Raw genomic sequence first — 26,903 nt, 5'->3', positions numbered from 1 at the left:
AATGACACTATTTCATCCTTTCACCACTGGGTGGTACCCACTGAGTGTGGACCCACATTCTTTATTCACCGCGCTGTGGCCGGCACTTGGGGGGGCAGGACCGGCCACTGTGGACAGTGCGGCTGTGACCACAGGAGCACATGGTCTACCACGACTCCCACCACAGAGTGCTGTGAGGACACACTCCAAGGAGAAGGGTGCCGAGGGCGCATGGACAAGTGGCCCCACACCCCAGGGAGTGTTTAAGCCTCAGAGACGCCATCCCTGAAACAGGCCCCTGTGCTGGGTCTTGCGTGTGTGTCTGTGATGTGGCTCTGCAGCCAGAACACGGGCAGGCGCCTGTGTGACGGGGACTGTGTGCCAAGGGACACAGGGGATGAGGGCAGCGTCGTCTGAGACCCAGAGGGCGGGAAAGGCCAGAGAAAAGCTGCGGGAGAGCCATTCAGCCCACGGGTCTGCGTTACAGGCCTGAAAACTCGACCAAGGCCACAAAAGCATCTTCATGTGTGAGAACCAACCATGAACCGTGCGGCCTGCGATGGCTGCACAACGGGCCCAAACCAGGCTCCCGGAGCCCGTATTGGAAGGTAAATTAGCCATTCAGGACGGATGGTAACGCGGGCATTTCTCACCTCCCTGGAGAAGCCGTTTTCATGCCGTGTCCAGCTACAGGAAATAGCCGCAGTGATGCCTCCGTCCCCGCAACGTTGACGAGAAATTAACTTAAACGGCCTGGAAACAGCAGAGGACGTCCTGCAGGAAGAGTCTTCGCCCAGCCTTTCCCGCGCGGCCACACGCCCCACCATGGGACAGTTGCGTGGAGGTGGTGACAGAGGCTTCCGGGTGTGTCAAGACTCGGATACCGTCCCACGCACGTGCCACACGCACCCGTGCTGTTCAGCACGAGGCAGGATCTGCTCGCTGAGGTGCGGCCCGTTCCCAGGCCCCTCACAGTCCAGGCCACACACAAAAGGCCTCTTCCCGCGGGGCAGAGGACACAGCGGGCGTGACGCCCACCCAGGAGCCGCACGCCGCACACAACCGCCCATGACCACGGCCCCCCCATGGCCCCTCCCCGAGTGAAGACCACAGAGAACCTCCGGCGAGCAGCAGCCATCACACCCCACAGATGGGCAGGCGTGAGGCGGAGCAGCCTCGCGCACGTGACCAAACACACATGCGTCAACGCGTGAGGACACGAACTTTCCCCTCAGAGGGTCCAGTTCACTTCCCTCTGTCGTTCATTCTGGTGAATTTCCCCCAACCCCCTTCTCCTCCCCACCACCTCTCCCGACCTGCCTTTTCCCTTCCAACCTTCCTTTCCCTTCCTCACCCTCATCCCCACCCACCTCCCAGGTCCCCCCATGAAGGGCACTTGTGGGTGACGGTGACTTTCCAGCACCCCTTGGATGTGGCTCATTATGGCTTTGATGACAGGGCCACACCCGGGTCCCCTGAGGCCGGACAGTGATGATGAAAGAGACCTTTGAGGAACATTAATTACAAGCCTTTCCTACAGGGTCACAAGACACACAAAGTAGCCTCTGACACACTCAGGGCGCTAATTGCTCACTGGGATGTGAGACAGGATGACGCCAATTAAGACAGTGACCTGAAAAATGCACTTGTACCCCTGGAGGAAGGTCCCTGAGGGCTGGAAACTGGACAGTGTCCAACACACGGACACCAGCTCCAGAGCTCAAATAGCCCAGCCCTGAGGTCCTGCACTGTCTATGAGGCGACACAGGATAGGGTGGAACATCCTGTGAGTGCTCAGAGGCTCTCTACTGGCCCCGACCATGGAGTGAGAGGCCGGGACACCCTCTGTCCTGCCATGGGGACAACCTCAGGAGTGACAGGCCAACGGCAGCAGGAACTGTCCCCCAGACTGCAGGTGTCTGCCCCCAGCCGCTTGCAGGGGAAAATCCACTCAGACCTGAATGACTTTAGAGCTCATGCCTTATTTCAGACTTGAGAAAGTATCATAAACTATTCATTTTATAAATAGAGAAAACTGATGCTAACATTACACAATGTGCTCAACTTCTCAATGTCGTATTGTGCAGAGATGACTTGCAATGTGAGAAAATATGTTTTCCGATAACTTAAGGCATTTAGAAGATTTTTCCTTGAACACATTTGTGATACTAGAGGCATTTCATGTACAGTGTCGCCTAACATGAGTGGCAGCCTTGGGGGTGGCACGGGGCAGCGTGAAAATCACTCCAAGTGCAAGCAGAGAGACTCCTAGAGGGCCACCCAACCCTGCTCCCATCTCATGGGCAGCGCAGGGCCTCAGGGCTGGGCTATTTGAGCTCTGGAGTTGGTGTCTGGATGTGTCTGCACGTGACTGCCCCCCGCGGCAGGTCTCACTTGTATTTGTGGTCACACATAGGCAAGGATGACAGTACATGGAGGAAGGTGTGGGGTGCATGGTGGGTGGGGATGGGGATGCTAAATGTCTGGCAGGAGTTGGGGGAGGGCACGGGAGCTGCTGCGGGGGCTCCAGCAGCTGCCTCAGGATAGCCCGTGTCTAGTCCTGTCAACGCTTCCTTCTTGTCATGGTGGTCGCTGGCGAAGCTGCTCTGGCGCCAGGTCTGCCTGTGTTCCCAGCAGGTGGGCTCAAACCAAGACTTTGTACTGACCGGAGGCTCCTGCCTGACCCACATTAGCTGAATAATCAGCAGAACCTTCTGGGCTCCAGGCAACAGCCCAAGAAACAGGGGGTGGGCCCAACAACCGTGTCTGTGACCATCGCTGCTCATACCTGTGACGTGGGCATGGAGCACAGGGAGGAGCCAGAACGTGAAAGAGCCACAACAGTCAGTGACATGCAGCCATGGGGGGACTCATGGGAGAGTCCAGGGAAGCTGCTGGCGAGGACGGGGCCGCAAAGAGCCAGGCCTGGCTCCGGGCTGCAGCGGGTCCTGCGCTCAGAGGAGCCGGTACCCTCCAGACCCAGAGGAGCCAGTTCCTCTCCTGCCTGGGGGGACAGGAGGGCTGGGGTGGGGAATGGGGGGCAGGGAGTGGAGACCAGGAGCAGACATGGGGCCCCTCTCACGGGGAGCCACCCCCGCACCGGGGCGGGGTCTGCTCTGAGGACAGGGGTGCCGGGCCTGTCCATTGCCAGCAGGCCGCGGCGTCAGGGGAGCGACTGTCAAGAGGCTCGAGGCAGCATCTGGGGAGACGGATCTTTCTCTCAACACGTGGCGTGGCTGTGACTGTGTCCATTACTGGACACGCGCTTCGGGGGTATCTGACCCATTACCCTCCGAGAGCAGGACACTGTCTCACACTGTGACGGGAAGGGGTCCCCGTAACTGATCAGGGCCCGGGCAGAGACGGGGCTTTTGTATCTGTCATGAGACATTTGAGTTTTACATCACTCAGAAGAATCCCAGGCCCTTGACCACAACCTGTGCTCAAGTATTCCCTTTTCAATTAAAACATCTGGGTCATATCCACGAATCTCTCAGTTATTTCATATCAGCACACTCTCCTAAAAGTCCTGCCACCTCAGGGCCTGCCCCTCCATCCTCCCCACTGAAGGGAGAAAGGGTGAGATTGGGGGAGGAGAGAGGGCAGGGCTGCCCCGTGTCCAGGCATCCCCACTCACGCATGGGCCTGGGGGGAGGAACAAACCCGCACCCTGGGGACCTGGAGCCCTGGGACCAGCAGGGACAGCCACACGCACAGACCATCTGGCTTAGTCCCGGAGCAGCCTCCTCCCTGCACAGACGTGCATGAGTCTGAGGGGGACAGAGGGGCCGGGAGGGACCCGGGGGTGGACGAGCCCATCCTGCAGGAGGGAAGTGTGGGTGTGACCCAGGAGGAGACTCTGAGGGAAACACTAGAGATGGAGGAAGGTCCTTTACTGGGACATCACAACGTGACGAGCAGGTGACCGGCGCCCCAGCCTGGGTGCACGGAGGAGGAATGTGGGCACAGTGAGCAGAGAAGCAGCACAGGACGTGGGCCTGAGTGGCTCTGGCATGAGCGTGTGGGGGCTGTGCTGGGAACGTGGCTGCTGAGAGTCCACTGAGCCTCGACACGCATGGCATTAGCACTTTCCACAGTGAGTGTCTCGAGGGCAGGACATGGGTTACAGGTTTCTAGGGGGAGGGAGAGGATCAGTGAGTTTCCTGCTCAGAAGTGTCCGTGGATGTGATGGGCCTGACCCAGGACCCCAAGGGGCTGGGGTGTTGGGGTAGCAGGACAGCTCAGTCCACTGTGCTGGGCGGGTCAGTGACAGACAGGGGAGGACAGTTTGGGGAGTTCTGAGGGGAAAGGAAGTGGCCATCCTTAGTGTCCCTCACATGAATTGTTTGGACAATGTGACAGTTTGCTTCAGAAGAGCAGAAAATGCAGTGGTTTGACAGGACGGCGCTGCTTGTAGAATGGCTGGGATGAGACTCGGGAGGACCAGGGGTGTGGGTGCTGAGGAGTGCTGAGATTGACTTAAGGCTCCCAGTAATGTTCACCTGGGGAGAAGGGGTGGTAGTGATTTTTTCCTCCACACATTTACACAGATGACAGCTCCAGGGGTGACCAATCTCATGGCCGTGACAGAATTTGTCCTCCTGGGGTTCCCCACCCAGGGGACCATGGGCTTCCTGCACCCACTGCTCTTCTCCCTGGTCTACCTGTGTGCCCTGCTGGGGAACGGGCTCCTCATCCTCATCACCACCCTGGACCGGCAACTCCACACCCCCATATACTTCTTCCTGAGGAGTCTGTCCTTCTCGGACCTCTGCCTCATCTCAGCCACGGTCCCCAAGTCCATTGCCAACTCTCTGAGGCACAGCAGCTCCATCTCGTTCCTGGGCTGTGTCCTCTAGATCTTTATGCTGTATTTGTCAGCAGGTTCAGAGCTGGCCCTGCTCACGGCAATGAGCCTTGACCGCTATGCTGCCATCTGCCACCCCCTGCACTATGACGTCATCATGAGCAGAGACACGTGTGTGCAGCAGACAGCTGTGTCCTGGTTGGGTGGGGGTCTCTATGCTGTGATGCACACAGCTGGAACCTTCTCCTTGTCCTACTGCGGGTCCAATGTGGTCCTCCAGTTCTTCTGTGATGTCCCCCAGTTATTGGCTATTTCCTGCTCAGAAAATTTAATGAATGAACTTGTCCCCATGCTCTTTGATATGGTGATAATAACCGGCTGTTTCATTTTCATCATCATTTCCTATGTCCACATCTTCTCTGCTGTCAGGAAGATCCCATCCACAGAAGGAAAGGAAAAAGTCTACTCCACTTGCCTTCCCCACCTGCTGTTGTGGTGCTGTTTATCTCCACTGGATGCTTTGCTTATCTGAAGCTGACCTCAGAGACCACGTCCATGTCTGACCTGGTCATTCCTATGTTCCACACGGTAGTGCCTCCCACCTTTAATCCCATCATATACAGTCTGTGGAACCAAGCCATGAAGGCGGCTGTGGGGAGACTGATGAAGGGGAGACTCACCAAAATGTGGTAGAGAAGATGACTTCATGACTCCATTATGAGAGACATATTTTAAATTTTCACATCATTCTCCCCTTTATATTTGTATAGTTACATGTAATTACATTGTATAATTAAAGATATATTTTATTTTTAAATTATATTTAAGATGACTCCATATACCCCTATAGTTTTACTTGTTTATCTCGTTAACACTTAGATGTTCTTTGATATTCTGTGTGTACTGGTGTTTGAATTTCTAGCCACTCTTTAGTGTTCTTCAATTCTGTGCCCCCGGCCAAAGTTTTCTCACTGAGGCAGCATCTCCAGTCTCTAAGGCAGCTTCCCCTCTAATGTCACTGACCCTCAGGGTCACATGTAGGATCAGGGGACACAGGTAGGACAGAGGCCCCTTTAGTTGGTGAGCGAGACCTTCACAGCATAAATAAGGCCCGAAGATCCATAGTGAATCGAGTAGTCATGACCTTCTGTCAATAAGGACCACACGTGACATGGTGGAGACCCTCCCTGAGGCTCTGGTGTGGGTGCCTCCAGCATTTACCATAAACGCGCCAAGCACAGTGGACACCAGAAATAAGACAGGGACTTGAAATCTCTTATTTTCAGGTGCAGTATAATCACTAAAACCTGACAATATATAGTGTGTAGGGTTTTTTTAAGAAACAGTTTAGGGGGAGTCCCTGGTGGTACAGTGGGTACAGCACAGTGCTGTAAAGCTGTCCACAGCCTCTGCAGTACGGGTTCAGTTCCCGGCCAGCCAGGGAGCTACCCACATGGTTCAGCAGACCTCTCCTGTCTCACCCGCTGCTCCTGTCAGCAGTGTATTTCGGTTAATCTGGCTCTCACCCCCCTCACCTCTCACCTTCCCATGCCTCTGTCCAGTACCCCAGCTCTTGTATAAATAAATAAATCTTTAAAAAAAAAGAAACAATAAAGGAACTTAGGAAACTATAATGGTAAAATCAAAATAATAGCTCATGGACTGCACAATATTCGAATATTTCCAGTAACAGTTGAGGAACGGCACTCACAACATCACACCGGACTTTATGCGTGTGATTATCCACATTTATTTAATTACCTAGAATGCCTGGGAATTTGAGGACAGTGTCCTTCTGGGCTCCTTATTACAGGGATCTCACCCAGAGTGTTTGTGTTTCCATGTGGAGTTCTTCAAACAAGAAACTCATCAGATTTACATATCATGAATGATATTATCATTTAGTGTAGATGTAAAGACATAAAGAATTTGAGGTTTAAATTGGGGAAGTGAAAAGCCCCTGAGTGCACTTGCTGTCTGGCCTCAGCTCCTCTCTGCTGACTGCATCCACCTTTGGTTTCCTGTCATGACGTCCGAGGTTTGAAAATTTCACACCAAAATATTTCAATATAAAATGTAGTCCCAATTGGACATCAGGTCCTTTAAATGTTTCTCAAACAGGTCACCATCTGAGGGATTCAGGCTGACCTTTCCTTCAGCCCAGGTGAGTCCCGCAGGAAACATGGCAAATTTGGAGGCAGCCAGCAAGGGTTAATAGATGGCATCATCTTGATACATAAACATCTGGGTTGACAACTTGCTACTGTTATTTTAAATCATTGGCATTTTTATTTATCTGATGATAAATAACTTTGTTAAAATTAATTCTTGATACTGTCATTATTTACTGGTCAATAAAATTTATGGAATATAATGACAATAAAGTTATGAGATATAAGGAGAATTCAATATGTGTATGGAATTAAGAACCTGAATCTGGGCATTATAAACATATGCTGAGACTATTCATAGCCTACATTTTGCCACTTGTGTATAAATTAAATAAGAATTTAAATTAATAAAATATTAAGTGCCTCAAGATTGTATTAATTTAAATATTTAAGCACATTTTAAACAGTTGTACAACATAATATACACTAAGAACACTAAAGACTCCACTGAAAACAACAAATTAAGTCAATGAGCCACATCATTTTAGTTGGAAGCTGACAAAATCAACACACGAAAATCAATTGCCTTCTATATGCACAAAATGAACTAGAAGAGAAGTGAAGAAAACAACCCACTTATAATCATGAGACTAATTACCATGGAGTAAATTAACAAAGGAGGTGAAGATAAAAGAAAAGACATTGTTAAAAGAAATAAAAAAAGACAAAGAAATGGAAAGAAATTCCCTGCCCTTGGCTTGGAAGAATCAACATTACCAAATGCCCATCTGACCCAAAGCAATTTACAGATTCAATGTAATCCCAATAAGGACTTCAGTCAGTGGCATTCTCCAAAGACATAAAAAAAAAATTACTGAAATGTAAAAGACCCCAAACTCCCAAAAGAACACTGACAAAAAGAGGAAGAATGGAGGCAGCTCACTCCAGATGCCAGTCCATACGATAAAGCTCTAATTCTTAAAGCAGCATGGCACTGGGACAAAAACAGAAAGGCCGGCCACTGGAATATAATGAGGGCCCAGGAACCCACCCTCATCAGGACGGACAGTGACCCAATGGCAGAGGAGACATAGCAGGCACTGGAGCAGGAAAGTGGGGAGATGGTGCTGGGAGAAGCAGACAGACACACGCAGCAGAGTGAAGCAGGTCCTGCCCCACCCCCTACAGAAGAGTAAACTCAAGCAGATAAACGCCTGTTTCCATGTGTGACATCACCATTGTCATGAGGCAAAACTAAGGATATGACATCATGAGCAGAAACCTAAAATTTCCTACAAGATTAAAAGCAAATTATCCCAACAAAAGGAAAATTCTAATGTAAGTGCTGTGACAGGGGCTGGGGTGGAAAAGAACCGCAGGATACACAATTTCAGAGACAAGTAAAGTTTCTCTTCATGAAGGGCTGGTGACCCTCGTGGTCACTCACTTCTGCTGGACGTCCATTGTCTTTCTGCCCCACTCCCCCTCCCTTGACTCCCTCCTGCCTCTCTCCAAGTCCCTTCCATCACGCCTCTGGCCTTTCCACATCCCCCTCACGCCCATCCCCAGGGCCTCTCTGTGAAGGGCACATGGGCATTGATGGGCGACTGTCCAGCTGTCTAGACAGGGACTCAGGGCACTGTTATGATTGTTGGTGCCCACCACGGTGGACATGACAGGTGGGGAATGGAACATGGAAGTGAGGATTTGCCTGTTCATGTCATAGAGGCGTGAGCCTGACACAAAATCACATCTGCACACCGAGTGTGATAATTACTCGCTGAGACACACTGCAGGGCCCTCCAATTAACACAGTCAAGTAAACACACACTTTCCCTCTGGAGGAAGGTCCCTGAGGACTGGAATGTAGACCGTGTCCAACACGCGGACAACAGCTCCAGAGCTCAAATAGCGCAGCCCTGAGGCCCTGCTCTGTCCATGAGGCGGCACAGGATGGGGTGGAACATCCTGTCAGTGCTCAGCGGCTCCCCACGTGCCCCGACCATGGAGTGAGAGGCCGGGACACCCTCTGACCTGCCATGGGGACAACCTCAGGAAAGAGACTTGACACAACAGAGGGAACTTCTGCCAAGAATGCAGGTATTCTGTTCTTAGACAGTTTTCAGAATGGAAATCATTCAGACTTGACTGTTTTTAGATTTCAAGCTTCATGTTAGATGTGAGAAAGCACAGTAAATAAAACATTTGTTTTATAAATCACAAAAACTAATAAATTTGAAGGTGCACAAGTTTCTCAGTACCCCACTGCCTTATCATGCTGGATGAGTCTCAACCAGAGGAAATATTCTCTCCTGGAACTTAAAGGGTTCAAAAGATTGTGATGCATTTTATGTGTGACAATTAATGTTTCATAACTGGCATTTGAGCATCAGCACTCTGAGTAGTTTTGGGCACTATGTAAAAAAAACAATAATTGATGGAATTACATTGTGATGAAGAAATTCCAGGAAAAAGTTAATATAATACTTATTTTCAGAATGTTGTGCCTTTTGCCTAAATATTATGACAGACTAAGAGTTAAATTATGTCACGTCTACGCAACAATGTTACCCGTTTCAGGCTCTGGCACTAGAGAGAAGATGGATGTGGACTCCTGCCTCTTCACAGATATAGACTTGGTGTTTTTCCCAACTCCACCACTCAGGGGTCGTGAGACTGATACTGACAGGAAGGGAATATGTCAGAGCTTCTGTCATCATGACAGAGATGTTTCTTATCAGTCACTAGGTGTCTACATCTTGGACCTCCTCATATTCTGATTTATTTTCCTGATTTTATTAAATTATTAGGAAGATTCCACCAATGTGTTGTAATTATTTTATGTTACTAGGTGACCTTAAAAATCCTGCCTCCCCAGGGCCTGCCCCTGTGTCACTCCACAGATGGGGGAGAGGGTGAGATTGGAGGGGAGGAGAGCGGGCAGGGCTGCCCCGTGTCCAGGCGTCCCCACTCGCGCACGGGCCTGGGGTGAGGAACAAACCTGCACCCAAGGGACCCGGGGACGTGGGACCGGCAGGGACAGCCACACACACAGACCATCCGGCTTGGCTCCGGAGCGGCCTCCTCCCTGCACAGATGTGCATGAGTCTGAGGGGGACAGAGGGGCCGTGAGGGACCCAGAGGGGACAAGCCCATCCTGCAGGAGGGACGTGTGGGTGTGACCCAGGAGGAGACTCTGCAGGAAACGTGGTCTCTGGGTCCTCAGATGTGGGGAGTCAGGGGCAGGGAGATGAGGAGACGAGGGGATGGATCAGGAGGCAGCAGTGAGGCCACAGGGGCAGGAATCTGACAGAGGAGGCATCAGAACAGGCGGCACGGGGACACTGAGCCCAGATCATTCAGTTCCAGGACAGTGTCGGGTCCTGGTGAGCAGGAAAACAGGGACCCACACACCCCACCTCCCTGCACACCCGTCCCTGTGGGGCCTCCCCAGACCAGGGCTGTGCTGAAGGAGCAGGGACAGGCTCTCCAGGATGGGGAGTGGCTGGTCATGGTAACGTGTCCTCTGGGGCTGTGCCCTGGACAACTTCTGGGAGGAGTGCTGGGCGGAGACGCTGGGACCTGGGCAGGAGGGGGAGCTGTGGGCCTGAGAAATACTGGGCACTGGTGGTCTGTCAATTCAGTTCACTGAGAGACCTGATATTCAGGTTTTATCAAGGTCGTTTATAATTTTCATTTCTTCATGAATTTATGGACACATGTTAGGACAATACATCAATAGCACATTCACATGAGATAAAATATGAATAGATTGTGTGATTGTATATGTTGATAACCCATTCCGTGTCCAATATTGGAAGATATGACAATGTTTTTTTTCCTCTTTTTTATTTATACAGATGACGGCTCCAGGAGTGACCAATCTCACGGCTGTGACAGAATTTGTCCTCCTGGGGTTCCCCACCCAGGGGACCATGGGCTTACTGCACCCGCTGCTCTTCTCCCTGGCCTACCTGTGCACCCTGCTGGGGAACGGGCTCATCGTCCTCATCACCACCCTGGACCAGCACCTCCACACCCCCATGTACTTCTTCCTGAGGAGTCTGTCCTTCTCGGACCTCTGTCTCATCACAACCACGGTCCCCAAGTCCATTGCCAACTCTCTGAGGCACAGCAGCTCCATCTCCTTTCCGGGCTGTGTCCTCCAGGTCTTTATGGAGGATTTCTCTGGAGGTTCAGAGCTGACACTGCTCACGATGATGAGCCTTGACCGCTATGCTGCCATCTGCCACCCACTGCACTATGAGGTCATCATGAGCAGGGACAGGTGTGTGCAGCTGACAGCTGTGTCCTGGCTGGGTGGCTGTCTATTGGCTGTGATGAACACAGGTGGAACCTTCTCCTTGTCCTACTGTGGGTCCAATGTGGTTCACCAGTTCTTCTGTGACATCCCCCAGTTATTAGCTATTTCCTGCTCAGGAAATTTAATGAACAAACTTGTCCCCATTCTCATTAGTGTGGTGATGGATTCTTCTTGTTTTATTTTCCTCATCATTTCCTATGTCCACATCTTCTCTGCTGTCAGGTAGATCCCATCCACAGAAGGTAATGCCCAGGTCTACTCCACCTTCCTTCCCCTCCTGCTGGTTGTGGTGCTGTTTGTCTCCACTGCATTCTTTGCTTATCTGAAGCCGACCTCAGGGACTTCATCCACATCTGACCTGGTCATTTCTATGTTCTACACAGTGGTGCCCCCCACCTTTAATCCTGTCATATACAGTCTGAGGAACCAAGCCATGAAGGCGGCTGTGGGGAGACTGATGAATGGGAGATGCATGAAAATGTAATAGAGAAGATGATTTCATGACTCCATTATTAGACACATATTTTAAAATTTCACATAACACTGGCCTTTATGTTTTTCTAAGTTCATATAATTCCATTATAAAATTTAAAAATATATGCTCTTTGTTAAAATACATTTACAATGACTTCTTATATTCTGCTGCTCATATAGTCTTACTAGCATTGATTGTTCCTCTTTTTAACTTAGTTGCACTTTGATATTCTCTGTATGATGGAGGTCAATGAGCTTCAGCTACTGCCTGCTGTTCTCCATTCTGTGCTCCGGCCCGAGAGTGGCAATGGTTGGGTTTCATCTCAGTGGTCAGCAGATCTCTCACTGGGGCAGTATTTCCAGTCTCTAAAGCGTCTTCTCCTTTCATGTTACTGACCCTCGTGTTCACAGTTGGGATCAGGGACCATGGGTAGGACAGAGGCCCCTGTACTTAGAGGCCTTCACAGCATAAATAAGGCTTTTGGTCCAAGTTGGAATCTGAGTAGTCACAAACTTACGTGGACAAAGACCCACACACATGACTGGGTAGAGACCCGCCTGGAAACTCTGGTGTTTAACATAAACTCACTCAGTGCATGGTGGACACCAGAAATAAGACAGTGGCTGTGAGAGCTATTACTTTCATGAGCAGTATAATAACTAAAAATTTACTAAGATACAGTGGGTAGATTTTTTCAAGAAACAATAAAGGAACATAGGAAGCTATAATGGTAAAAACAAAATAATTGCTAATGGATTGAACCAAGTTCTAGTATTTGAAGAAATAGTTGAGGAAGGACACCCACAACATCACGCCACACTTTCCATACCTATATTCTAGGTAATATTTAATTACCTAGAATATCTGGGAATTTGAGGACAATGTCCTTTTGGCCACAATATTATGGGATCTCAGAGTGTTTGTGATTCCATGGGGAGTAGGTCAAATGAGAAATGTCATCAGACTCACATATCATAAATAACACTATCATTTAGTGTAGTCGTAAAGACAAAGAATTTGAAGGAGATTTAAATTAGGGAAGTGAAGTGGCCCCATGATTGTCACTTGCTGTCTGGCCTCAGCTCTCTCTGACTGCATCCACCTTTGCTGTCCTGTCTGTGACGACCAATGTTTGAAAATTACACACCAGAATATTTCATGGTAAAATGTAGCTCCCATTGGATATCAGACATTTAACTCATTGTCAGACACTCACTCTCTGAGGGTGCTAATCAGGCTGAACTTGCCTTCAGTACAGGTGAGGCCCATGTGGGCACAATGTCAGTTTGGAGGCAGCCAGGAACAGTTACAACTGGTAACATCTCCATCTTTGAACATTCGGATTAACAACGTGCTGCTGTTCTTTTAAATTATTGGCATTGTAGTTCTTTCTGATGATAAATAACTTTCTTGATATTAATTCTTGATACTCTCATAGTTTGCTGTCAATAAAAGTTATGGGATGGGCCTCCCCTGTGGTGCAGCGTTTGAGCACTGGGTTTCAAAGCTGCCTGCAGCCTCTGAGGTGCCAGTTCGATTCCCAGCTGCTCCCTGGCCACCGGCGAGGGTCCCACATGGCACACAGATCTCTCCTGCCGCCCAGACCTCTCCTGACACCCGCTGCTCTCCTCAGCAGTGTACTTCGGTCCTTCTGCCTGCTCTGCTCCCCGCTCTGGTTCTGGTGAATTCTCTCACCCTCCTGTGCTTCTGACTGTACCCAGTGCTTGTATAAATAAATAAATCTTAAAAAAATTATAGGCTATCAAGAGAAGAAGTTTATTGAATATAATGAGAATTCAATGCAAGTATTTAGTGAGGAAGCTGAATCAGACTATTATGAACATATCCTGAGACTATTCATTGCCTCCAATTTGTCAGTTTTGTGTAACATAATTAAAATTTTAAAATAATAAACATTAACTATCTCTCGGTTGTATGAATTTAAACATTTAAGCACAATTATAACTGTCGCAGACAACATAATATACACTAAGAAAACGAGATTCCACTGGAAAAATAAAACAATAAGCCACTTCAGTGTGGTTGGAAGCTTAAAAAATCAACATACAAAAATCAATTGCCTTCTTATATGCAAAAATTGAACCAAATGAGAAGTTAAGAAAACAATCCACTTACAATCACAACCCTACATACCATGGAGTAGACATAACAAAGGAGGTGAAAACACAAGAAAAGGGTAAGGCATTGTAAAAAGAAATAGAAAGTACAGAGAAATGGAAAGAAATTCCCTGCCCGTGGCTTGGAAAAATCAACATTACCAAATGTGCATCTGACCCAGTTTACAGATTCAATGCAATCCCAATAAGGACTTCAGTGGCATTCTCCAAGGACATAAAAAAAAAATTACTGAAATGTAAAAGATCCCAAACACCCAAAACAACACTGACAAAAAGAGGAAGAATGGAGGCAGCTCACTCCAGACTCCAGTCCATATGATAAAGCTCTAATACTGAAAGCAGCATGGCACTGGGACAAAAACAGTCAGGCCGGACACTGGAATATAATGAGGGTCCAGGAACCCACCCTCATCAGGATGGACAGTGACTTTACGACAGAGGAGCCAGAGCAGGCACTGGACCAGGAAAGTGGGGAGATGGTGCTGGGAGAAGCAAACAGACACACGCAGCAGAGTGAAGCAGGTCCTGCCCCACCCCCTACAGAAGAGTAAACTCAAGCAGATAAATGCCTGTTTCCATGTGTGACGTCACTATCATCATGCAGCAAACCTAAGGATATGACACCATGAGCAGAAACCCTAAAATACTATTTCCTAAAGATTAGAAGCAAATTATACCAACAAAAGGACTATTCTAATGTAAGTGCAGGGACAGGGGCTGGGGTGTGAAAGAACCGCAGGATACACAATTTCTGAGACAAGTAGTTTCTCTTCCTGAAGGGCTGGTGACCCCCATGTCACTCACTTCTGCTGGACGTCCATTGTCTTTCCACCCCACTCCTCCTCCCTGGGCTCCCTCCTGCCTCTCTCCATGTCCCTTCCCTCCCGCCTCAGGCCTTCCCACATCCCCCTCACATCCATCCGGAGGGCCTCTCTGTGAAGGGCACATGGTGGGTGACAGGCGACTCTCCAGCTGTCTAGACAGGGACTCAGGGAACTGTTATGACTGATGGTGCCCACCACGGCAGACACGACAAGTGGGGAATGGTATGTGGACATGAGGATTTGTCTATTCACGTCCATAGAGATGTGAGCCAGACACAAAATCACATCTACACACCAAGTGTGATAATTACTCGCTGAGATGCACTGCAGGACGCTCCAATTAACACAGTCATGTAAACACACACTTTCCATATGGAGGAAGGTCCCTGAGGGCTGGAATCTGGACAGTGTCCAACATGGGGACTCCAGCTCCAGAGCTCAAATAGCCCAGCCCTGAGGCCCTGCTCTGTCCATGAGGCGGCGCAGGACAGGGTGGATCATACTGTGAGTGCTCAGAGGCTCCCCATTAGCCCCGAACATGGAGTGAGAGGCCGGGACACCCTCTGTCCGCGCCACGGCACAACCTCAGGACACAGATGGACATGGCAGCAGGAACTTTCCTCCCCAATTTGCAAGTATTAGTTTCTTAGGCAGTTTTCAGAATGGAAATCATCCAGACTTGAATGTTTTTGGAATGCAAGCTTCATTTTATATGTGAGAAAGCAAGGTAAATAAAATACTCATTTTATAAATCATGAAAACTAATAAATTCTGAAGGTGCACAAGTTTCTCAGTGCCCCACTGCGTTACCATGCTGGATGAGTCTCAGCGAGAGGAAATATTCTCTCCTGGAATTTAAAGCGTTCAAAGGATTGAACAGAACATTGTGGTGCATCGTGTGCGTGACGATTAATGCTTCGTAACTGCCATTTGAACATTCAGCACCCTGAGTTGTTCTGGGCACTGTACAAAAGCACAACAATTAACAGAATTACATTGTGATGAAGAATGTCTCTTTACAGACAAGAACTTGTTTTTTTTTTTTTTTTTCCCAAATCCACCACTCAGGGGTCGTTAGCGATATTGCACAGGAAGAGAATATGCCAGAGCTTCTGTCATCATTACAAATATCAGTCTAAAGATGTCTATATCTTGGACGATCTCATTACATGATTTATTTTCCCGTTTTTATTAAATTATTAGGAAGATTCCACCAATGTGCTGTAATTATGTTACTATGTGACCTTAAAAATCCTGCCTCCCAGGGCCTGCCCCTCCGCCACCCCACAGAAAGGGGAGAGGGTGAGATTGGGGAGGGGGAGAGAGGGCAGGGCTGCCCCGTGTCCAGGCGTCCCCACTCGCGCACGGGCCTGGGGGGAGGAACAAACCCGCACCCGGGGGACCCGGGGCCCTGGGACCAGCAGGGAAAGCCACACACACAGACCATCCAGCTCGGCCCCGGAGCGGCCTCCTCCCTGCACAGATGTGCATGAGTCTTAGGGGGACAGAGGGGCCAGGGAGGGATCCGGGTGTGGACGAGCCCATCCTGCAGGAGGGACGTGTGGGTGTGACCCAGGAGGAGACTCTGCGGGAAATGTGGTCTCTGATTCCTCAGATGTGGGGAGTCAGGGGCAGGGAGATGAGGAAATGAGGGGACGGGCCAGGCATCAGCAGTGAGGCCACAGGGGCAGGAATGTGACAGAGGACACATCAGGACACACCACATGGGGATGTGGAGCCCAGATCATTCAGTTCCAGGACAGTGTCAGGTCCTGGGGAGCAGGAAAATGGGGACCCGCACACCCCATCTCCCTGCACACCCGTCCCTGTGGGGCCTCCCCAGACCAGGGCTGTGCTGAAGGAGCAGGGACAGGCTCTCCAGGGTGGGGAGGGGATGGGCATGGTCACGTGTCCTCTGGGGCTGTGCCCTGGACAACCTCTGGGAGGTGTGCTGGGTGGAGACGCTGGGGCCTGGGCAGGAGGGGGAGCAGCAAGACTGGGGCAGTCGGGAGGTACTGTCAGTCTGGTTTGTTGAGTGGTTTGAGATTGTAATTCTTAAAGTTCTATAGGGTCAATGGAAATCTTTAAGCCTACACCTATTTTCAGGACATGTTTGACGTGTGATAAAGTCACTTCACATGAGATGGAAATGAAAGGTTGAACACAGCAGCACGTGCAGATGAGGGTACTAGATGCCGTGAGATCTAGAAGAAGTAATTACCTGGTAGATAGACTGACTCATTATCCTATGCTGACAACCAACTTATGTTCAATATTAGAATATTTGACAATGTTTTCTTCCTCTTTATTTTATTAATGCAGATGATGGCCCCAGGGGTGGCCAATCTCACGGCCGTGAAAGAATTCGTGCTCCTGGGTTTCCCCACCCAGGGAACCATGGGCTTCCTGCACCCGCTGCTCTTCTCCCTGGTCTACCTGTGCGCCCTGCTGGGGAACGGGCTCATCGTCCTCATCACCACCCTGGACCGGCACCTCCACTCCCCCATGTACTTCTCTCTGAGGAGTCTGTCCCTCACGGACATCTGCCTCATCTCAGCCATGGTCCCCAAGTCCATTGCCAATTCTCTGAGGCACAGCAGCTCCATCTCCTTCCCGGGCCGTGTCCTCCAGGTCTTCATGGTGGTTATTTCAGGAGTTACAGAGCTTCACCTACTCAGCGTGATGAGCGTTGACCGCTATGCTGCCATCTGCCACCCCCTGCACTATGAAGTCATCATGAGCAGGGACAGGTGTGTGCAGCTGACAGCTGTGTCCTGGATGGGTGGGGGTCTCTATGCTGTGATGAACACAGCTGGAACCTTCTCCTTGTCCTACTGCGGGTCCAATATGTTCCACCAGTTCTTCTGTGACATTCCCCAGTTATTAGCTATTTCCCGCTCTGGAAATTTAATGAATGAACTTGTCCCCATGCTCATTACTTCAATGTTGTGTATCTGCTGTTTTATTTTCGTCATCATTCCCTATGTCCACATCTTCTCTGATGTCAGGAAGATCCCATCCACAGAAGGTAAGGCCAAGGCCTACTCCACCTGCCTGCCCCACCTGCTGGTTGTGGTGCAGTTTGTCTCTACTGCATTTTTTGCTTATTTGAAGCTGACTTTAGAGACTCCGTCCATGTCTGACCTGTTCATTTCTATGTTCTACACGGTGGTGCCCCCCACCTTTAATCCTGTCATATATAGTCTGAGGAACCAAGCCATGAAGTTGGCTGTGGGGAGACTCTTGAAGGGGAGATTCACCAAATTATAATAGGGAAGATGAGTTCATTACACTTTACAACACAATTATTTTAAATTTTCACATTATACTACTCTACATTCTTATAATTATAAAATACATATTAATAATATAATAAATAATAAAATAAATATTAAATAAAATAAATGATAAATATATATATTAAGATAACTTCATATACCCTTAGTTTTAGTTTTTGCTCTCTTTACCTCTTAGGTGACGTGAGATATTCCATGTATACTGGGGTAACTGAACTTCCAGCCACTCTCTGCTGTTCTCCATTTCTGTAGCTTCCAGACAAGAGAGGAGATGGATGGGTTTCTTCTCAGTTGTCAGCAGTTGTAAGCAGCAGTTTCATCTGTTGTCATCTCAGTTGTCCCTTGGGCAGCATCTCCAGTCTCTAGGTGGCTTCCCCTCTAATGTCACTGACCCTCAAGGTTACGTGTTGGATCAGTGGTCACGGTAGGACAGAGGCCCCTGTACTTAGTGAGTGAGGCCTTCACAGCATAAACAAGGCCATAGGGTCCAAGTTAGAATCTGAGCAGTCGCAATCCACTGTAGAGAAGGACCCACACACCTGATGTCGCAGAGACCATTCTGGAAGCTCTGGTATGGGTGCCACCACATTTACCATAAACAATCAGCGCTTGGTGGTCAGCAGAAATAAGAAAGTTAAGTTCCTGTGCAGTATAATTACTAAAAAAATACAAAAAAATATTGGGTGGGAAGTTTTGAGAAACAATCTGTTCAAAACAAAATGATAGCAGGTAGCCTGCCGCGTATCTAGTATTTCCAGAAATGTGTTTGGGATGCCATCCATGACCTCACACCACACCTCACAGGAGTGTTGTCCACATTTATTTCATCCCCTAGAGTGGGCGGGATGGCAGGACAATGCCCTGGCTGGGCAGGTCATCAAGAGGAATCTCACACAGAGTGTCTGCATTTTTATGAACAGGTTGAATTGAAAAAGTTGTCGGATTTATGTGCAAAAAGGTAACAATATCATTTGGTGTGTTCATAGATGTGCAAAGGATTTGAAGAAGATCTCATTTGGGAAGTGAAGCGCCCCATGGGTGAGGCTGCTATCTGGCCTCAGCTCCTCTCCGCTGACTGCATTGTCCTTTGTTTTCCCGTCTGTGACATCCCATATTTGAAAATTTCACACCAAATATTTCATGATGAAATGCAGTTCCAATCGGATATCCGACATTTGGTCACTCTCAAACACTCACCTGGGAGGGGCTGAGTCAGGCTGACCTGCGTCCAGCCCATGGGGGGCTCCAGGTTGAACCAGGCAAATCTGGAGACCAGCCAGTGGCGGTAGAAGAGGTGGCAGAATCCTGACCTGTGAACTTCTGGGCTGACAACGGCCTCCTGCTCTGTTAAGTGATTGGCCTTTTTACTTTTAGTGCCAACAAGTGACTCTGTTAATATTAATTCATGATGCTGTTACACTGGCCAGTAAACATTATGGAATATGATGAGACTCCAGTGTGTGCCTTGAACAAGAAACTGGATCAGACCATTCTAAATGCATACGCTTCACTGCCAACATTTTTACCAACCTTGTGCAACATAATTAGAATATATAAGTTAATAAAACATTAACTGCTCTAAGTTGTATGAATTCAAACATTTAATCACAATTAAAACCGTTGATTTCTGATTTTTTTCTTACTGGGCATTACTAAATGATTTATATCACTGTTTTTTTTTTAATAGAGGCATGTTTCATTTATTTATTGATTGATTGATTTGTTTGTTTGTTTTGTTTACACAAGCACTGGGTACAGTGAGAAGCGTGGGAGGGAGAGAGAATTCACCAGAGCCAGAGTGGGGTGCAGAGCAGGCAGAAGGACCGAAGTACACTGCTGAGGGGAGCAGCGGGCGGCAGGAGAGGTCTGCGCGCCATGTGGGACTCTCCTCCGGTGGCCGGGGAGCGGCCGGGGATCAAACTGGCGCTGCAGAGGCCGCGGGCATCTTTGCAACCCAGCGCTCAACCGCTGCGCCACCGGGTAGGCCCATCACTGTTTCTTTTTACCATGGTAACCTGCTGCTAGCACAGTTGTGGGGATTCAAAGTAACAGTTTTATAAATCCTCAATGTGCCAGAAGTCATGCAAGAAATATATTACGAACTTAAATTCACCAGAATGCATCAAAAGCCAAAAGGGAAGGAAGATAATTATTGACCACGAGAAGCTGGAAAGCGGGAAGCAGAACATGCCTCTGGTTTCCTTGTGCGCAGGGGCACTGGTCACTGCGGAGACTGAGGCTGGAATCCCCTGGAAATCCAGACCACCCCCCGCCACAGTTCCATGCCTGGCAGCGCTGCCACCCGCCACCAGCTCCGCCCGCCGGCGTCCTGGGCTGACCCTGCTGCACCCGGTTTAGGAAAGGCCCGCACCCCGCACCCTCTGCTCTGCCCCAATCCCGGGCCCAGGCCCCAGAGAGCCCAGCTGTGCGTCCCGCAGATGTGGTGCCCAGCGGGCGCGGACCAGCCATCCCTGGGCTCTGGGCCCGCCGCGCTCTAGGCCCCTCCAGGGCTCCCCGGGCCCCCACCCCGCCCTCTCAGGGAGCCAACGGCCCAGGCTCAGGTGCCGACCCCCCGCCGTCTGGGGGCCGCGCGGTGGGGGCCCCGGGGTCACACTGGAGACGGGGGAGGAGCCTTAGGGCACTGCGCCTGCCAGGCCGGGTCCCCCGCCGGAGTCCGGTCCGCGTAGACACTGCCTCCCCGGGTCAGGGCCAGCGTTGGGTTGGGGGGGCAGCGACCCCTGTCCTGCCAGTGGGGGCGCGGTGGACGCGAGGGATTCCCGGGGCGGGAGGTGACTATGGTCTTGGGGGGACAGAGAGAACGAGGCCGGAGAGCTCGGTGCTGACCGCGAGGCAGGGGCCAAGCCCGGGCAGCAGCGGAGGCCCCCGGGACCGAACCCCAGGGCCGCGGCCAGGCGCCCCAGGCTTGCTCCTCTGCCTGGCTCCCTGCGCCAGGTCAGGCGGCCTCGCCCGTCCCTGCGCGGGTGGGTCCGAGGGCTGGGGGCGCTGCAGCCCACCAGGACAGGGTCCAGGCTGGGGACCCCGCGCCCTGCTGGAGACCCCAGGGGACCCGGACAGCAGCTCGAGCGGGGGATGGCGCAGGTGGCTTTCCAGGTGCGCCCGGAGCCCTCCTGGTGTCTGTGGGCGCCCCTGGGGTCCCAGGGGTCGCCCTCCATCCCGGGGCACAGCCACCCCAGTCGCGCGGAGGGAGCGCAGGGGCGGCACACTGCGGGCAGCAGGGGCGGAAGCCCCCCTTCCAAGCTGCCCTTGTGAGGCTGGGGGCTCATCAGGCGAACAGGGCACCTCCTCAGCGCCCGCGGCGCGCCCCAGGTCTTCTTGGGCTCCTCGGGGCGCCTCGGGACACCCGTGACGCAGGGGGGCCCTGGGAGCCTGAGACCCATCGTGGGACCACCCTCAACTGCGAAACTATGGCCGCGCCCCGCAGGGGAACCCCAGAGCAGGGCGCACTGGGGAGGGGGTGATGGCGCGGACATCATTGCGGGCTCATTGCTCACCCCGCCAGGGCGCCCAGGTGGGTAGCCGCAGAGGAGGCCTGGCGCGCGCTGCGGACACCAGAGGGGCCCCTCGGGTCCCCCGCAGCCTCTGTCTGTCCCCATGGGGATGGTCCCGCCAGGAGCAGGGGGGGTGGTTAGGGGAACCAGCGATTAGAAGGGGGTGTGTCGGGTGAGGACCCTACGTGAGGGGTGAACAGGATGCCCCTGAGACTCGTGTCCTCTGCCAGCTGCTTCAGTTCCCTCGCGCCCTCCCGCCACCCCCCCGCCACGCGCGGGCCACGTGCCCAGGGGACTGGACGCAGGCGGGTGGCGGGGCGGGGTCCCCTCCGCGCAAGGGGTGGGGGGTTGCATTGAAAACCAGCAGAAGCGGCGCCCAGGCAGGCATTAACTAACGCGCCTGAGTCCCCAAGTCCGGCTCCACTGCAGCGAGCCGAGGGTGCACTGGCAGAGGCTTGGGTGGGCGCCTACCCCCGGGGCAACTGATGCTCGGCCTGGCCGCCCCCCAGAGGCGCCTCAGCCAGTCTGCCTGCTCCCGCCCAGCCGATCCAAGCAGCTGCCTGTCCCGGCCCCACGCTCAGTCAAGCCAGGGACACCAGGCTGGGCCCCAGCTTAGCTCAGGGGCGTGTCCTATTCCCAGGGACCCCGGGGGATTTCTGAGCCCCAGCACCACCCGACGCCCTGGGGGAGCCCTGCCTCAGCCCAAGACTCTCTCCTCAGCCCACAGGGAGCCCAGCCTGCTCCGCACGTCCCCCACCAGGGCAGGGTTGGGCACAGGCCACAGCGCCTGCCTGGCAGGCCGCCGACACCCCTGGCATCCCCCCTGGGCGAGGCGGGTCACCCCTCCCGCTGCCCCCCAGGGCCTGGCCGGGCCCCGCCAGGCATCATCGGGGCAGCGGGCCGGAGCCATGGGCGCCCCAGCGCCCTTTCTGCACCTGTCCCTCCCACGGGGATGGCGCGGGGGGCAGGGGGACGGGGGGGCGCCGTGGGCACAGCTGGCCTCCCCCGCGGGCCAGACACGCCACCGAGGCAGCGACGCCTCCAGCCGCCCGGGGCCCACCGTGGGGACGGCACCCCGGGGAGGTGCGTCTGGGGGATGGCAGGGTGGCGGTCCGCAGCGGCGCTCGCGGTCAGGTCCAGGGGCGGGCAGGGACAGCAGCCTCAGGGCGCCACTCGGACCACAGTGGCTGGTCCCGCCCCCCCGCCCCTCGCCCCGCCCACGGCCCCCCAGTCCTTCCCGTGGCGCTCTCCTCTGCCCTCCTCTGTCTCTTGCCCCCTCGCCCCTGCCCCCCTCCCCCGCCCGCCCCTCCCTCCCGCCATGACACTTTTCCTAAAATTTCATTCGACAAACGCCCGGATCTCCGTCTCTGCTGACCAGTCCAGCATTCGGAAGCCCCGGCCCGCCTACCTCGGGCCGGCCTGGATGCGCCTCCTCCCGCTGCCGCCGGATGCCCCCCCGCGGGCAGGCGCGACGCGGTGGACGCCCCCCGAGGGCTGAAGGCGGCCTCTATCCACCGGTCACACGGGCTGGGCCGGCCACGTGCAGGGACCCCTCGAGGGCGGGCGGGCGAGCGGGGCAGGCAGGGGCGCAGCGGGCGGCCGGCACGGGAGGGCGGGAAGCAGCCCCACCTGCGGGCAGCCGGGGCCGTGCCCAGCCCCACGGGATGGCCTCACCTGAGCAAGAAGCCACCCTTCACTCTGAGGCCGCAGACGCGGCCCCTCCTCGTCATCGCTGTCCTGACAGCCTCTTTGAAGTCTTTGTTCCTCAGACTGTAGATGGCGGGGTTCAGCAGCGGGGTGACCACGGTGTAGACCACGGAAATGAGTTTTTTGTCTCGGGGGAGAGGTGGGCATTGGGGTGCACGTACATGGAGATCATGGTCCCGTAGTAAATGGTGACCACGGCCAGGTGGGAGCCGCACGTGGAGAAGGTCTTGGCGCTGCCGGAGGCGGAGGGGATCCTGAGGATGGCGGCCACGATGAAGACGTAGGACACGAGGGTGAGGAGGAAGCACACGCACAGCACCGCGACGCACAGCACCGCGACGGACAGGGCGAAGATGACCATCCCGGTGACGTAGAAGCTGGAGCAGGAGAGCCGCATCAGGGTGGGCAGGTCGCAGAAGAAGTGGTCGATCCGGTTGGGGCCACGGAAGTCCAGCCTGGAGATCATCACGCAGGACAGAGCCCCGGTGCCCACCCCGGCCACCCAGGAGATGGCCACCAGATTGGCACAGGTCTCGGGGCACATCAAGAGGGGTAGTGCAGGGGGCTGAAGATGACCAGGTAGCGGTCATAGGCCATCGTGGCCAGGAGGAAGCACTTGGTGGCCCCGAAGAACACAAAGAAGTAGAGCTGGGCCATGCAGGCGGGGAAGGAGATGGCGCGGCCCGCCCCGGGCCAGCAGGATGGCGAGCAAAGGCGGCACAACGGTGGAGGTGTACCAGACCTCCAGGAAGGACAGGTGCTTGAGGAACCTGTACATGGGCGTGTGCAGCCACCGGTCATGGCTCGCCACGGCGATGATGACGATGTACCCCACCACCGTGAGCACACAGATGAACAGAAAGATGGCAAACAGCAGGAACTGCCACTCGAGAAGGTTCTGGAACCCCAGCAGCTGAAACTCAGTGACAGCAGACACATTTGGGGGCTCCATCGCCTGCGGAGGGGAAGAGACCTTGGAAAGCACTGCGGGCAAGGCATGAAATCCCTTCGTGCTGTCTGGAACGTGAGAGACTGTCTTCAAGCACTCCCGTCTCCACGACAGCTTTCTGGAAGAACGTGCATGGCTCCACCTGGCATTTAGACCACTGTAGTTTCAACCCACTAGGCGAAGGGGGTGCAAGAGTTGGGGGAGGGCCTCAGCAAGCTCCACTCACCAGACCCTCTGAGATCTTGAAGTTCCAGGTTCAACACCACAGGTAAGAAGGGGCTCACTGAGCCGAACTCAGGAAATACAATTAATAGCTGGGCCTCCCTGGTGGTGCAAGGGTTAAGTCTCAGCACTGTGAAGCTGTCGCCAGCCACTAAGGCATGAGTTCAATTCCCGGCCAGGGAGTGACCCACTGAGCGAGGCAGACCTCTCCTGTCTCCCTGCTGCTCCCCTCAGCAGTGTGTTTCAGTAGATCTGCCTGTTCTGCTCCCCACTCTGTCTCTGGTCTCTGGTAAATCCTCTCACCCACCCCCCCCAACCTTTGGCTTGTACCCCAGTTCTTGTATGTATAAATAAATAAACCTTTAAAAAATTAATTGCTATGTTTTCCGCCCTTTCCTCCCACAGATGACCCTCATCTGGAAACAGGTCACACCTGGCCCGTCTCCCAGCCCCGCAGACTGTGTTCTGCCCTCCGTGTTTATGGACACCTTCTCTGGGCACTTGAGCATCTGAGTGTGTCTGTGTGTGTCTGTGTGGCCAGGGCTGAGCCAGCCTGCATCTCCACCGGTACCTTCTCACCCAGGTGGACACCAGCTTAGTCATCGGACTTTGTGTCCAGTCAACAAGTCAACCCTCCTTTTTTCGAGGTCTAGCCTAGTTCTGGACAAAGCCAGCATCCACCCGCCATCAGGGGCTTCCCTCATCAAGGACTGAGAGTGACATCACCTCTGTAATGCCCAGGTCCAGGGCTCCAGCCGCAGGCCCTTCCGCCTCCCTCCCTCTCCCCTAGTGACTATTTCAGGCACTTCTCCAAAACCTTCCAAGACTTTTTGTGTAGGAAAGTGATGAAGCTGAAGTACCCGGAGGCCCTCCTTCAGCACCCCCCTCTGTCTCCCCAGGAACCCGATGGGTGGTGCATCGCCCCCGTCCACGCCCCTCTCCCACAGAGGCTGCACCTGAGCCAGCTGTGGCTTTATTTAGTCTCTTTCCCAAATTAACCGACACCCCCGGAAATGCCGCATCCCCCCAAGGAGTGCCGCCCCTCCCACCCGACTGCTCCAGTCTCCCTGCACCCCAGGCACACCCGTCCTTCCTCCTGGGAAAGTGGACAGAGCAGCTGCCACAGCAGAGGCCTCTGCTAGGCTGGAAACCAGAGCATAAAGCAGATGCTTTGGCGAGGGGCTTGGGCATGAGGCTGCAGAGAACGGCCAGTTCAGGGCTCCGGAGCCATGGTCCCTGGAGCTCTGCAGTGAAAAATGCCCCTGGCTCCACCTGCTGGCTGCGCCCAGGAGCTGGCCCTGCTACATGGTGTCTGCTCTCTGTGCCTAGGGCCAGCCTGCCCTGCTCCCTCCCAGCCACTCCCCCTCCTCCTCAGAGGCACCAGACCTCTGGGTCTCTGTTCTGACCCCATCTCTGCTCCTGCACACAACACAAACCGCAGTCTCTGGCCTTCTCTGCTCACTACTGTTCCTGGGCCCTGCCCTGGGCAGGCTGACCCCAGGCCAGTCCAGGAGCCCAGGCTGAGGGGAAGCATGACCCCACAGGGCAGCGAGTGATACAATTCACTTTGGAACATGGTCCTTTCCTGCCATTGCTCCCAATTCCATGACATGAGCAGTGACCAGAAAAAGGCAGAATTTAAATGCCGAGACCACCAGGGCCTGGTTGACGGGGTCAGCATGGGCAACGTGGTTGGGTCACAGGGATTTGGCCCCATTTCCGAGTCACCTAGTGTCCCCCACAAATGCAGTCAAGGACACAAGGGAAAAAGGATCTGCTGGGCCTAGCCCTTTGCAGCAGGACAGGGTGCTGGGGTGACAGGGTGGGGGTTGGCGGGGGTGGGGGTGGCAGGGGTGGGGGTGCGAGCAGGTGGTGGGGTGACCTGCTCGGGGCTGACATCAAGTCCTGGCTATTCTAGGACTGGATCACCTGATTTACAATGAGCTCAGTCAACAAGACCCGCCCCGAGGCAGAACCTCCCAGGTGCCAGCTTCCCTGGAGCCTTTATGGAAAATAACATGCCCCAGGGCCACCAGGCTCCTCTGGGCTAGGGCCTCCCTGCTGCTCCCCAGGCACCACAGGCACAGGCAATCCCACCTGGAGAGAGCATCTGCAGGGCCTGCAGCCTCAGGCTCACAGCCCCTCACCCACAGGCATGGCCTCTGGCTCCAAACACACCTCTCCTGGTTGCCTTCTGAGCCCTGGGCCTACCTGTCCACCTCACCAGCACACGTTGCCCAAGGTCGTCCCTGCTGCTGGCTCAGCCCTGCTGCCCTCCGCCCCACACGCCGGCCCTGGCTCCCTCCTGTGGGCTGCAACTGGCCATCTTCTGCGGGTGACGCGGCTGGAACATGCTCCACCTTTCAACAACCCAGGTCTCCTGGGGCCTGGCCTTCGGGGAATCCTCCTCCCAGGTACTCTTCCACGATTTGCCAACCGAGTTAATAAGCAACAAAAGCAAACTTTTGAGACTCCCCACTGCCCAGGGGGCTCAGGCAGGGCGGCACCCCTGGGACCCAAGCAGTTCTTTGGAAAACTTTTTAAAAATGTAGCTTAGGATGG

General features: G+C 53.3%; 1 pseudogene; it reads right to left on the bottom strand.

Moving 5' to 3' along the window:
• Nucleotides 1-23,133: 23,133 nt before the first annotated feature.
• LOC119250902 (olfactory receptor 11L1-like) lies at nucleotides 23,134-24,122 on the bottom strand (annotated as a pseudogene).
• Between the last annotated feature and the right edge of the window lie 2,781 nt (nucleotides 24,123-26,903).

Source organism: Talpa occidentalis, unplaced genomic scaffold, assembly GCF_014898055.3.
Source record: "Talpa occidentalis isolate TD23 unplaced genomic scaffold, MPIMG_talOcc4v2.1 talOcc4.18, whole genome shotgun sequence".
NCBI classification, from domain to species: domain Eukaryota; kingdom Metazoa; phylum Chordata; class Mammalia; order Eulipotyphla; family Talpidae; genus Talpa; species Talpa occidentalis.
This window is presented reverse-complemented; position numbering and strand designations above follow the sequence as displayed.